The sequence below is a fragment of the Martes martes genome, assembly GCF_963455335.1.
Source record: "Martes martes genome assembly, chromosome: 12".
Taxonomy (NCBI): Eukaryota; Metazoa; Chordata; class Mammalia; order Carnivora; family Mustelidae; genus Martes; species Martes martes.
Genome location: NC_137900.1, coordinates 85592084 through 85606199, shown reverse-complemented (window position 1 = coordinate 85606199; position 14116 = coordinate 85592084).

Genomic DNA, 14116 nt, shown 5'->3' with positions numbered 1-14116 from the left:
GCGAAATAAGTCAATCAGAAAAAGATAATTATATGATCTCACTCATATGTGGAATTTAAGAAACAAGACAGAGGAGCATAGGGGAAGGGAGGGGAAAATGAAATAAGATGAAACCAGAGAGGGAGACAAACCATAAGAGACTCTTAATCACAGGAAACAAACTGAGAGTTGCTGGAGGTGGGGGCAGTGGGGGATGGGGTAACTGGGTGATGGGCATTAAGGAGGGCATGCGATGTAATGAGCACTGGGTGTTATATAAGACTGATAAATCACTGACCTCTACCTCTGAAACTAATAATACACTGTTAATTAATTGAATTTAAATAAAATTAAATTTTTAAAAAATTTTAAAAAGAAAAATAAATAGCTGCTGTTATAACCCATAAACTTATGGCAGTCGTTGTTATGCAGGAATGGGTATCAAAAAATCTCATTTTTTTCCTGCTATATTGAGATATAACAGACATATAACAATGTGTAAGTTTCCAGTGTACAATGTGATGATTTGATAGGTGTGTATATTGTTAGGTTTGTGAGCGTGTGTGGTGAGAACTTTTAAGATCCACTCTCTAGTATACCATACAGTATTGCTAGCTATAATCACCATGCTATACATTGGATTCCCAGAATTTCTGATCTTAAACTGGAAGTATGTACTCTTTGATCACTTTCACCCATTTCTCCCACACCCCCGCCTCTGGCAGGCACCCATCTACTCTCTGTTTCAATGAGCTCAGGCTTTTTAGATTCCACATGTAAGTGAGATCATACCGTGTTTGTCCTTCTGCATCTGACTTACTGCACTGAGCATAATATACTCAAGTTTCATCCACATTGTTGCAAGTGGTAGGATTTTTTCTTTCTTATGAATAAGATTCCATTATATATGTGATTAGGTATGTATATACACATATGTATCACATTTTCCTATATGTATATGTGTGTATATATATGTGTATGTATATACACATATATTTTCATATATATGTACACACATACATATATATTTATCATACATTTTCTTTATTGTTTCAACCACCAATGGACACTTATGTTGTTTTCATGTCTTGGCTTTTGTAAATAATGATGCAATGAACATGAGAATGCTGGTATCTCTTAGAGATGGTAATTTCATTTCTTTTGGGTATTTACATAGAAGTGGGATTGCAAGATCATGTGATAGTTCTATTTTTTATTTTTTAAGGAATCTCCATACTGTTTTCCACAGTAGCTGCATCAATTTACACTTCTACCAAGAGTGCCCAAATGTTTCCTTTTCTCCACATCCTCACCAACACTTGTTATTTCTTGCCTTTTTATAATGGCCATTCGAACAGGTGTGAGGTGATTTCTCACTGTGTTTCGGTTTGCATTTCCTTGATGATTAATGATGGTGAGCATCTTTCAGTGTTCCTGCTGGTCATTTGTATGTCTTCTTTGGAAAAATATCTGTTCAGGTCCTTTTCCCATCTTGAAATTGGATTATTTGCTTTGTTGCCATTGAGTTGTATGAATTCCTTATATAAACTGGATAGTAACATCAGATAAATGATTTCCAAATATTTTCTGTCATTCGGTAGTTGTCTTTTCATTCTGCTGATTGTTCTTTTGCAGTGTGAAGGCTTTTAGGTTTGATGTAGACCCACTTGTTTATTTTTGCTTTGGCTGCTGGTGCTTTTGATGTCATATTCAAAAGGTCATTGCCAAGACCAATGTCAAAGAGATTTTCCCATACTTTTTTCTAGCAGTTTTATGGCTTCAGGTCTTTAATCTATTTCAAGTTAATTTTGGGGGTTGGTGTAAGGTAGGAGTCCAATTTCATTCTTTTTCCTGTGAACATCCAGTTTTCCCAACACCATTTATGGAAGAGACTATCCTTTCTCCATTGAGTATTCTTGGCTCCTTTGTCAAATTTTAGTTGAACATATATTGTTGGATTTATCTCTGAGATCTCAACTCTGTTCCATTGGTCTATCTTAATACCAGTGCCATATTGTTTTGATGATAGCTCTGTAGCATAGTTTGAAATCAGGCTGGGTTCCAAAGCTGGCCTCCAGCTTTGCTCTTCTTTCTCAAGATTGCTTTTGTGTATTCCGGGTCTTTGGCAGTTCCATATGAATTTAGGATTTTTTTTTAATTTCTGTAAAAAAATGCCATTAAAATCTTGATAGGGACTGCATTGTATTTACAGAGTGCTTTGGGTAGTACAGACATTTTAATAATATTAATTCCAATCCATGAACACGAGATATCATTCCATTCATTTGTGTCTTTTTAAATTTCTTCTATCAACGTCTTACAGTTTTTGTCATACAGATCTTTCACCACCTTGGTTAGATTTATTCTCAGCGTTTTATTGTTTTTAATGTTATGGTGAGTGGGATTATTTCCTTTATTTCTTTCTCAGATGGTTCGTTGTTCATGTATAGAAACACAACTGATGTTTGTGTGTTGATTTTATATCCGACAACTTTACTGGATTTGTTCATTCTAACAGGTTTTCTTTGCCGGAGATTTTAAGGCTTTCTTGATATCCCATGTTTCAAAACATCCCATGCTAATGATGCAAAGACTGAGACTCAAGAGTAGTTAAATAACACACCCAGGGGCACAGCTAGAATTCACAGTCCGGCCTCCATGCAAACTCTGCCTAACTCCAAAGCCTTGCTCACACGAGTTATTACTTGTGCTGTTCGGTCCTTGAAACAGCCCTAAGGACTAGAGGGTACAACACCTCTTAGAGAGGAAACAGAGAAGAAAAAAGCAAGATCCAATTATGCACTTCATTCAGCGCCTTAGCTCCTCCCCCACTTTAACGGCTGAGCCCCTACCTGCGTGTGCCTGTGATGCGTGGCTGTGTGGATGGGGGTGGGGAGCGAACACGAGCATCTGCACGTGCCTCTGGGTGTTGGTTTATCTGTGAACACGTGGTGCATGTGTGTATGCTGTCATCGAGGCATGTGTTGATATGTTTGCACCACATGTGTGTGGGCGGGGGAGTGTGTGTGTCGTGTGTGGTGTGTAACGGTGTGTGTTTGGGTGTGTTTGTGAGGGGGTGTGGTATACGTGGAGAGCTGTTTGTGCGGGGCGGTACGGGTTTGCGGGGCACGGCGTGTGCTGTGTGTGTGTGTGTGTGTGTAAGGGCGGAAGCGGGGGTGGGGGGTGCGTGGCGTGTCTTCCGGGAGAGGAGATCCAGGGACCGGTCTCGGGTGTGTTTTCCCTCCTCGAGCATCCCAGCGTCTTGCTGACACTGATCTGGGTCTGAGAACGTCTTTCCTGAATAAACATGATGTCATTTCCATTCCATTCAGCCTGCGCCGGGACAGCTGCTGTCAGCATCACTGAGGGAAATGCCACCTCGGCCCTGACAGCTGCCACTTGGCACACTTTGTAGAGAGCTTCTCTGGGAAGAAAAAAAAACCAGCCAGTCATGCAGATGCTATTTAAAGTATGTTGCATCTTGATGAGAAATGTAGAGGAAGCTAAAGTGTGCTGGAGGGACGGCTCAGGACCCAGGGCTGGGGGGAGGGGGAGACTCCAGTGTCTATGGTACAGGATCCACGAGTCTTGGGCTAAGTCTAGCCTTACCTCCCATTTCACAGATGATGAAACTGAGTCTAGAAAGGAGAAGGGGCTTGTCTGAGATCAGAGAGCAAGTCAGAGCCACAGGACGAGAGCTAGGAGTCACAGTCAAAATTTGCAAATCTAACTCCTACAGTGGACCAAAGGGGAAACTCTGGCCCAGCAAAGAGAAGCAATTTGCCCCAGTTCATGCAGTAGATCAGTGGCAGAGCTGAGACTAGAACCCAGCTCTCAGGCATGGGTACTTGACCTTTGGCTTGAGCACCCTGAGAGTCTCGGTCCTGCATAGAGTAGGGGCAACAAATATTTGTTAATGGAGACTTGCATTACTTTGGATGACTTCAAAATGCATTGAATTGTCCTTATCCCATCCTTGCCTTTCACAGCCAGAAATATAATGTGCCCACTCTGTCCAGCTGCCTCTAGAGCTTCCAACATCCTTGAGTTTATTCTACTCGAGCAGGGAGGATGTACGATGTGCCTGGTCAGGGCTTGGAAGTTCTCGCCCTTTCAACTTGATGTTATGCAAACCCGGCTTGAGTTTGACCCCCATCCGTCTGATTTCTCCTGTTCAAATTCCTTACAACAGCATTCAACGTTTTTCATTACCTGGTCTCTTCCCACGCTCATCCTTACCGCTTCCCATTAACCAGAGATCCTATCATTTCTCATTCTTCCAGAGTAAACTATTTTCTTTCACACTTCCACACTTTTGCCTAGAAAGACCTTTCTCTGCCTGTCGAACTCCTACTCATCCTTCAAGAGCCCACTCTAATATCATGGGACAAGTAGAGTAGCTGTTCTTGGGCTCACCACCTCATGGACATTCCTTGGTCATAAACCTTATCACAATAAGTTAAATTTGATCATCTGACTCCCCAAAAGATCAAAAGTCATGGCAGACAAAGAGGCTGAGCAGTGTCCATATCCCCAACACCCAACTCAGAGCCTGAAGTAGAAAGTTCCTGAAGAAATGTTGATTGAATGAATGTCCTACACAATGAATTACTGATGGGCCATGGCAGAAGCCGAAGTGAAAGGAAAGAATGGCACCAGCATGGCATTGAATTCCAGGTCAGATTGAGAGGCCAACCTCTAGCAATTCATTAAGTTCAGCCAACTGTGTCTTTAAGATCTTACTTCTACCCTTTCTGGGCCCCTGACGGACAACTCCGTTCCCACACTCATCTTGGCACCTCACTGATACCTAAAGCATTCACCAGGTTGGTTGTCTGCTGATGGTCCAAGCCTCTAAAGTGACTTCTTATTTTTCCCTTAACTTCCAGAAAAATTCCATTACTCTCATTGAGGTGGATTATCTTGGATGTTGGGAAAGCAATCTGATTTATAATTCAACTATAACACAATGGAAATAGAATACAATAAAAACTTAAGCATTCAAGTGAAAACTGAGTTTGACAGCTTCCTTATATTTAAAGACGAATGTCTTAATGTGGTCAAGTATAATTTTCTGATATTGTATATTAAGATGTGTCAATATTTGGAAGGTCTGCACAACACAGTCAACCAGTATTTTCCAAAACACAATGCATTATATTACATCTTGCAAAAAATCCATTCAAAATCCAAGATATCAACTATACTTAAATTTTTAAATTAAATTAAAAAGTGTATTTTATTTAAAAATGCAAAAAAGGGGCGCCTGGGTGGCTCAGTGGGTTAAAGCCTCTGCCTTCGGCTCAGGTCATGATCTCAGGGTCCTGGGATCGAGCCCCGCATCAGGCTCTCAGCTCAGCAGGGAGCCTGCTTCCCCCTCTCTCTCTGCCTGCCTCTCTGCCTACTTGTGATCTCTCTTTCTCTGTGTCAAATAAATAAAAATTAAAAAAAAATCTAAAAAAATAAAAATGCAAAAAAGACCAATGAATCTTTATGAAATAGAATATGAAAATTCGCTGCTATGATTCAGAATGCAAATTGCAACTAACCTTTTAAAGACTACTACTTCTTAAGTTTTAGTATAGTATCAAGGAATAATATCCATAGTCAGCTGAAAAAGCTATTAAAATTCTCCTTTTTCCAACTACGTATTTGCATGAGATCAGATTTTTTTATATACTTCAACCAAAACATATCACAACAGATTGAATGCCAAAACAAATGGAAGAAATCTAGTGTATTTCTATTAAGCCAAACATTAAAGAGATTTGCAAAATGTAAAAGAATGCCACACTCCTCTCCAAACTTTTGTTTTGGAAAATACAGCTGTTTTTTCATTAAAACCATGCTATTTATGTAACAGGTAATAGGTTTATAGTTCTTTTTCGACTAATTAATATTTTTACAATTTTATTTTTTAAAAGATTTTATTTATTTGTTTGACAGACAGAGATCACAAATAGGCAGAGGGGCAGGCAGAGAGAGTGAGGGGGGAAGCAGACTCCCTGCTGAGCAGAGAGACCAATGCGGGGCTCGATCCCAGGACCCTGAGATCATGACCTGAGCCAGGCTTTAACCTGCTGAGCCAGCCAGGTGCCCCTACAATTTCATTTTTAATGTTAGTATGGTAAATATCAATAAATATAAATTATAAATAAAAACTCTGATCTCTAATAATTTTTAAAAGTGTAAGGGAGTCCAGCGGCACCTGGCTGGCTCAGTTGGTAGATCAGTGACTCTTAATCTCGGGGTTCTGAATTTGAACTCTACGTTGGGCATGGGGATTACGTAATTTAAAAAGTTTTTTAAAGAGTGTAAGTGAGTCCAGAGACCAAATGTCCCCACTGCATAGAGTTATCAACTCCACTACAAAAGAGGAAACTGAGGATCAGAAAGGCAAAGGACCTTCTCATCAGTCCTCCAACCGCTAAGAGATAAACCCAGGCTTGAGCTCATCTGTTTGATTCCAAAACCCACAGTCCTTACCACTGTTCTCTGCTTTATCACCTTGACATTCAACAATCATGACAAGTACAGGAATTTTGCTTTGCAGCTTTCAAAGAGCTTTTGCTTCCATTATCTGCTGTGATTATCATAACAGTTTGGGAAGGTTGGGATTATTTACATCTTCTCTGAACAGATAGGAATACTGAGTCTCAGAGAGATATAGTGTCTTCGCCCAAGGCCACAGCTGGAAGTTGGGATTTGAGCCAGGCTTATCCAACTGTAGAACTTGCTTTCTTTGTACCTCTCCCCAGTGAGCCAGTGTATGTGTCCATCCACACAGACCTTCATACAATCACTTCTTAGAAGTGCTTTATTTGACTATTTCAAGTTGCCCTGTGATATTTACTGGAAATGCCCTTCATAATCTGGAGTGAGGCTTGTTTAGATTTATTAGAAACAGAAAAGTTCTAGTGCATTTGTGGGGGGGGCATTATAAATGTCAGGATAAAATACCATAACTATTTTTGTTCCCTAGAACAATGGATTGATTTGTAAGTACTTAAACAGATTAGCTTTCTTACATTGAGTGATTCATTTGTTGAAAGACAAAAATTTTCACATTATTTATCTTAATTTGGATTCCTTGAGACGATTTGGGTACAAATAGCTTATTTGGGAGATAGTCCCAGGAAACATGATGAAGGAGCAGGGAGGTGAGTCAGGGAAAGGAGCAAAGCTGATAAAGGTACATTACTGCAGCGGTGACCACTGTGGGTGGCCAGGGCTTAGACCCACTGACGACCTTCAAGCAACTGCATGGAACATGCCTCCAAGTGTCAGCTGAGGGTCAAGAAGCTGGATTCCTTGTCTACTAGTTCCCTCCCTCATTGCTGAGGATTGCTGGTAGGGCAATAATTCTCCAGAATTTCCCACTGCCCACATGTGGGTTGAGCATGACCAGAGGACACCCTTGGCAGAGAGAGAGAGCAGGTTCCCAGCTCATAGGGAATTGCCTGCCTGTGACCTTGGGATAAGCTGAAGGGACATGGGTAGGGTGCTGACAGCCTGTGCTCAATGGCCAAACATTCATTCCTTTATTAAACAAATCCTTACAGAGCCTCCTATGTGCCAGGCCCTGTCCTGTCCAGAGACAAAAGCCCACGATAAGCCCTGCGCTCATGAAGTTACCCATGTGCTGGCCCAACCACACTTCATGGAAGCAGAAGTCTAGATCATGACACTCACAGTAGCAACAGATACTGGTTGAATGGGTGGATAACAAGCATTTAGAAATAGAAAGACTCTTTCTTTCTTTCCCACATGGGTCTCTGCCTAGCATATGAAAGACACTTACCAAAAATTACAGTTTTGGGACACCTGGGTGGCTCAGCGCCTTCCTCTTGATTTTGGCTCAGGTCATGGTCTCAGGATCATGAAATCAAGCCTTGCTTGGTCTCCTTGCTGGGCATGGAGCCTGCTTGAGAGTCTCTCTCTTCCTCTCCCCCCACCCTTCTCCCCACCCCATTCATGGGTGCACATGTTCATGTGCTTGCACATCCCCCCTCTCTCTCTCTGAAAAAAAAAAGAAGAAGAAGAAAAGAAAAATTAAAGGCTCAATTGAAAAAGAAAGAGAAGAAGAAAGGCTCCAGGGGAAGGGTAGAAGGAATGCGATAGATGCGTAGAGTGGATTATGATATGAATAACAGCTCTTTTTTTTTGTTGTTAGTTACTGCAATATTTTTTATAAATGTAAGAAAAGATGATGACAGTAGTATGGATAAAAGCAATGACTACCATTTTTTGCTGTCCCTATAATGGGACACTTTGTACACATTCTGTCATTTAATTCATTTTACAGAGGGGGAAACTGAGGCTCAGAGAGATGCAGTGACTTTATCAAAGATATGGCACCTTAAAACCAGAGTCAGTATAAATCCAAAGTCCTGGCTCTTTCCTCCAGCCACTTGGAAGGGAAGAAGGAAGAGGGAACCAGTGGGCAGGAGTAGGGGGACAAGAAATAGGGGGAAAGGAAGAGGAAGGAAAGGAGAGAAACAAGGGCAGGAGAAGGAGAGCTTGTAGGGACAGAGCTACCTGCTACCTAACAGGTGTCTTCGTCCAAATTAGGGAAAGGCACCCCTCTGAGCCATTGAAGCCCTACAGACTTGGGTGCAAGGAACACATTCCATGTAAAGACAAAGATGTCCTCCCTACTGATGAATGGTGAAGCTCTAACCAGACATACAGCTTGGCAAGCAGAATGAGGGCTGGATTCAGGTCTTCTTTCCCTCTTGCTTGGTCACACTGAGCAGGAAGGTGAATCAGAAGAGAAAAAAGTCCAGTTTGCATTGGTTCAAGAGATGTAGGAGAGCTCCCAACAGGGCTTCTCTCTGGAGGTCCCACAAGCAGAATTGTGAGGGCACTCGGTGTCTAGAGGTGGCAGGAGAACATTTGACAGACAGAAACCTGACTTCCTCCTACCATTCTCACTTCCATCTTTCATCCAGCTCATTCATCTACCCAGCTGTCCGCCGTCCAACATTCTTTCATGCTGCTACCTCCTTCCAACCAGCCACACATTCATCCGCTCTTTGGTTCAGTGACTCTAAACACCCTTTGAACCCACTCCGTACAAAAGTCTCTGTTGGATTCTGGGCAACCAGAGGCAACGTCATCAAGGTAGACTTGACTACCTCAGATGGGGGTGTGGGGAGGAAGAGAGAGAGGGAAGGGGAAAGAGGGAGAGGTCACAGTCTAAGAGGAATGTGTGGAGACAGGAAGATGGGGAAAACTACGTGGAGGAGGTTACTGGTCTGGGCTTTGGAGACCAGGTAGGATTCATTAGTGAACTGCAAATAATCAAAACCACAATGAGATACCATCTCAAACCCATCCCAGTATGATAGCTCCTATGAAAATAAAATAAAATAACAAGTGTTGGAGATGATGTGAAGAAATTGGAACTCTTGGGCACTGTTTGCTGGAATGTAAAATGGCACAGTCATAATGGAAAACAGAATAGAGGGTCCTCAAAGAATTAAAAATGGAATTACCATATGATCCAGCAATCCCACTTGTAGATATATACCCCAAATAATTGAAAGCAGGGTCTCAAAAAGATATTTTTACACTCAGGCTCATAGCAGCATTACTGACAGGAGCCAAGTAGAAGTAACCCAAGTATCTACCAATGGATGAACAGATAAAGATGTGTTACGTGAGCACTGGAAGAGAAAGCCTTTTTATCAAAGAAGATACCCTAAATCAGTGAGATTTGTTTTTCTTCAACCAATGAGTTTTTACCATATTATATTTGCAGATAGTGGCTGAACTACACTCTTAGCAACATAAATGTGTATATTTACAAAGTGTATTTTATATTTATATATACTAATCTTTAAGAATGATTAGTGCTACTTTGGTGGGGATTTAATTTTAGTAGTAAGTGCTTATTATAGCTGTCTGCTATTAAATTTTCACTGATAAATTAGCCACATGTTATGAGAATTATAACTGTCATATTAATCAAATATAAGTAAGATTCTGTTAGTTTGTAAGATTTTGTTATTCATTTAAAGGTGGAAATAAGTATTGCAGTAAATGCAAGGAATATGTGAACCCTTCAATCATTAAAATTCAGGCCAAGAAAGAAAAAAGAAAAAGAAAAAGAAAATGTGTGAAGTACCTACAGTGAAATATTACGCAGCCTCAGGAAGGAAGGAAATTCTGACACCTGCGACAACATGGGCGGACCTCAAGGACATTATGCTAAGGGAAATAATCCAGTCATAAAAACAAATACGGTGTTATTCCACCTAATATACTGGAGATACAGCAGTCAAATTCTTAGAGACAGAAAGTAGAATGGTGGTTGCCAGGGACTGTGGAGGGGAGAAGAATGATGAGTTATTCCTTAATGAGTGGAAAGCTGGAGATATACAAGATGATAAGAGTTCTGGAGATCGGTAGCACAGCAACGTGGATGTATTTAATGTATTTAACACGGCTGAACTATACACATAACAATGGCTGGGATGGTAGCTAAGGGAGCATGAAGGGCACCTGTCACACAGGATGGGTGCTTCTCCCTTGGATGGCTGACCGATGACCATGTGGCTCCTGGAACTGAAGGATGTGTTCTGAGCACTTGCCAGTCCTCCCATCCCTGGGGACAAATCAAACAAACAAGTAGAGAAGCTGATGGCATGGCTGAAGCCTTGCAAGCAACTAGGCAGAGACCAGGACCAGATGGAACGTGGGACTAACATTGTTGAGAGGACCCTTGTGTTTATGAGGTGGTCAGGTTGCCGCTGGAGCTCTACTTTAAATACATCTTAGATGTATTTAAATACATCTATTAAAATGAAAAATTCCTACGTTGTTTGACCCAGCAGTGCCACTTTTAGATATTTAACCTGCAGAAATACAACAGAGACCCAACCTACATGTTTATAAGGATGTCCGTTGCAGTATTGCTTACAACTTGGCAAGATTAGACACAGCTTCAATGTCCCTCAGTAGGGGGTTAAATTCATTCTGAGACATCAGTACCATGGAATAAGGTGCAGCAATTTTGTTTAAATGAGGCTTTTACTAATAGAGTACGATGATCATGGCATATTGTCATATGGAAACAGGAAAGTTGCAAAATCATGTGTATAGCTGGTGATGCCATTTTTGCAGAAGTTCTTACTGTTGCAGATCTTAATTATGCATAGGAAAAACTGTCTGGAAGATTAGGCAGCAAAATATTCACCGAGATTCTCTTGCAGGGCGAAACCATGGAGAAAGGTCCGCTTGCTACATTAGTGTCCATAGGCTATCTATGCAGTCGGTAAGAGAAGCAGCGCTCCGGTCCCAATGCCCGGGATGGAACGGCGCCCAGTAGTGCCACCAACAAGCAGAGTGACCTACAGATGTTGGTTGGCGTATGGTTTGTGATATTTGCATTTTTATTATGAATATGTATTTTATTCTTTTTTTAAAAGTGGGCCCCATGCTGGGCATGGAGCCCAATGTGGGGCTTGAACTCATGACCCTGAGATCAAGGCTGGAACTGAGCTCAAAAGTCAATGCCCAACCGACTGAGCCACCCAGAGGGCCCTGCATCTTATCTTTTCTTTTTTTAAAGATTTTATTCATTCATTTGAGAGAGAGAGAACGCGAGCCAGAGACCACAAGCAGGGGGAACAGCAGAAGGAAAGGAGAATCAGACTCCCCACTGAGCAGGGATCCCAATGCAGGGCTTGATCTCAGGACCCCAAGATCATGACCTGAGCTGAAGGCAGTGGTTTAACTGACTGAGCCACCCAGGCGCCCTTGCATATTGTCTTTTTAAACACCTTTATTGAGATATAGTTTCACGTATTATAAAATCCAAGCATTTCAAGTGTGTAATTCAATAATTTTTAGCAACTGTATCAATCTGTGCAAACATCACCATAAATCTCTTTTCAGATGATTTCATTCCTCATGAGGTCCCTCCTGTCTAACTACTGCTGACCCCATTCACTTCCAGCCACAAGCATCCACTAATTTTTCTGTCTCTATATTTCTGCCCTTTCTGGACATTTCATACAAATGGAATCATACAGTAGGTGGTCCTTTGTTATCTGGTGTCTTTCACTAAACACCATGTTTTCAAGGTTTGTCCATAGTATAGTATATGCCCATCGTTTAATTAATGTTTCCTTTCATTGGTGAATAATATCCCATTGTAAGAATATACCACATTTTGTCTGTCCTTTTCATTCACTAGTTGATGAGCATTTAGGTTGGCTACAATTTTTAGCTATTTTGAATAATGCTGCTATGAACATTCATGTACAAGTCTTTGTGTGGACTGCACACATTTTCACTTATCTTGGATAGAAGATGCCTGGGTGTGGCTTTACTGGATCTTATGGTAAGTGCGTGTTAACTTTTTGAGAAACTGCCATTTTCCAAAGTGCCTGCCCCGTTTTCCATTCCCATCAGCCCTGAATGAGGGTTCCTGCTGCCCCACATCCTCACCAACACTTGCTGTGATCTGTTTTGTTTATTCTGGCCATTCTGGTAGGCGGGAAGTGGCATCTCATTGTGGTTTTAATTGACATTTCCCTAATGACTAATGGAATGGAGCATCTTTTCATGTAATTACCAACTGCATTTTACTTTTGTGACCAGAAAAAAAGAGTTCAGATGAGTGACCATTCCTCTGTAGTGAGTGAAAATTCTTCCTGCTCTTTTCCTGCCTCTCTCGTCCCTGTCCTCCCTCAACATAGGCAAACACTCCCAGCTGCCTGAGGGAGGAGGCCAGAGCGGTGCCAGCACCTGTTCTCTGACAGAGGAACTCTGGCAGCTGGGCTGCTGGATATAATGGGATCCCCTGTCCTATCCCAGACTATCTCCTCCCACTGCGCACCTGCCCAGGCTCACCCATTGGGAGCCTAGTGGGTGCCATCTTAGAACGCCACCGGAAAGGCGGGAACTGCTGGGACAACCTTGGGGTGCCCAGATGAAGGGTTTAGCCTACCTGCCTCCTTTCCTTCACTCAGAGCCAGGAGCATGACTCTAGACATGAGATCAGTTCAACCCACAGCTGCCTGGGCTACAGGACATTCCACAGGCACTCACAAGGGACCTGGACACTGGGCGTTAAAGCCAGGGTCCTTGGGACGCCTGGGTGGCTCAGTCGGTCAAGCGAACTGCCTTCGGCTCAGGTCATGATCCCGGGGTGCTGGGATCCAGCACCACATCAGGCTTCCTGCTTGGCGGGGAGCCTGCTTCTCCCTCTCCTTCTGCCCCCACCCCGCTCATGCTCTCTCTCCAGTGCTCTCTCTCAAATAAATGGATAAAATCTTAAAAAAAAAAAAAAGGGCAGGGTCCTTCCCTGGTTTCCAGAAGGATGCCTGGCACGGGGCAGTGCTGCTACGTCCTCGCACAGGTATGTGTGAGCAGCATACGGTTCAGGGGGAAAGGGCCCAGGTTTGGAAGCCGGACACCATAGCAAACCCCAGGTCTGAGGACACAGAGAAGTAGATCCTGCCTTCAAGAAGCCCCCACCATGTAAGGAGTCAGTCATTGACCCTTGAAGCCAGGCGACTGACAGGATGTGCCAGGGGTTTGGGGGTGTAGGGCAGTAGCCGGAACAGCAGCTCACTGGGGGACTCCATGGGCTGAGCAGATGCCGGCACATTCCCGACCCTCCCCTCAGCCTTACAAGGGATGTCACAGAGAAGTCGGCTAACCTGACCTGCATTTAGTCCATTTGCTGGACTAATGGCCACCCTCCTGTCCCTGGTTGAAACATCCCGACACCACCCCCCCCCCACCGGGCTCATGGCTCCAGCCTCCGGATCCTCCTCCACCCTGCCAAGGCTCGGCTCCCACTGGCGGAGCTGCGAGCTACCAGAATCAGGAGTGTGTCCCCAAAAAGCTTTGGCCAACTTGTGTTGATTGTTATAATTATGTAATTTAGCTAAATAAAACAAAGAGTGGAATCTGACTCTGTGTGTGTGTGTGTGTGTGTGTTTGGAGAGAGAGAGAGAGAGAGAGCGGGAGGAAGTAATGTTTTGAGAAAAATGAAGTCCAATGCTTTGGAAATATGCAATAAAGACAAATTGCTAAAAATAGATCTGTTGCTGTAGTTTTGGGGAAGATTTGGGGTGGGAGGGGATAGTGACAATGCAGAATTCCAAATTCAGAGTGCTTC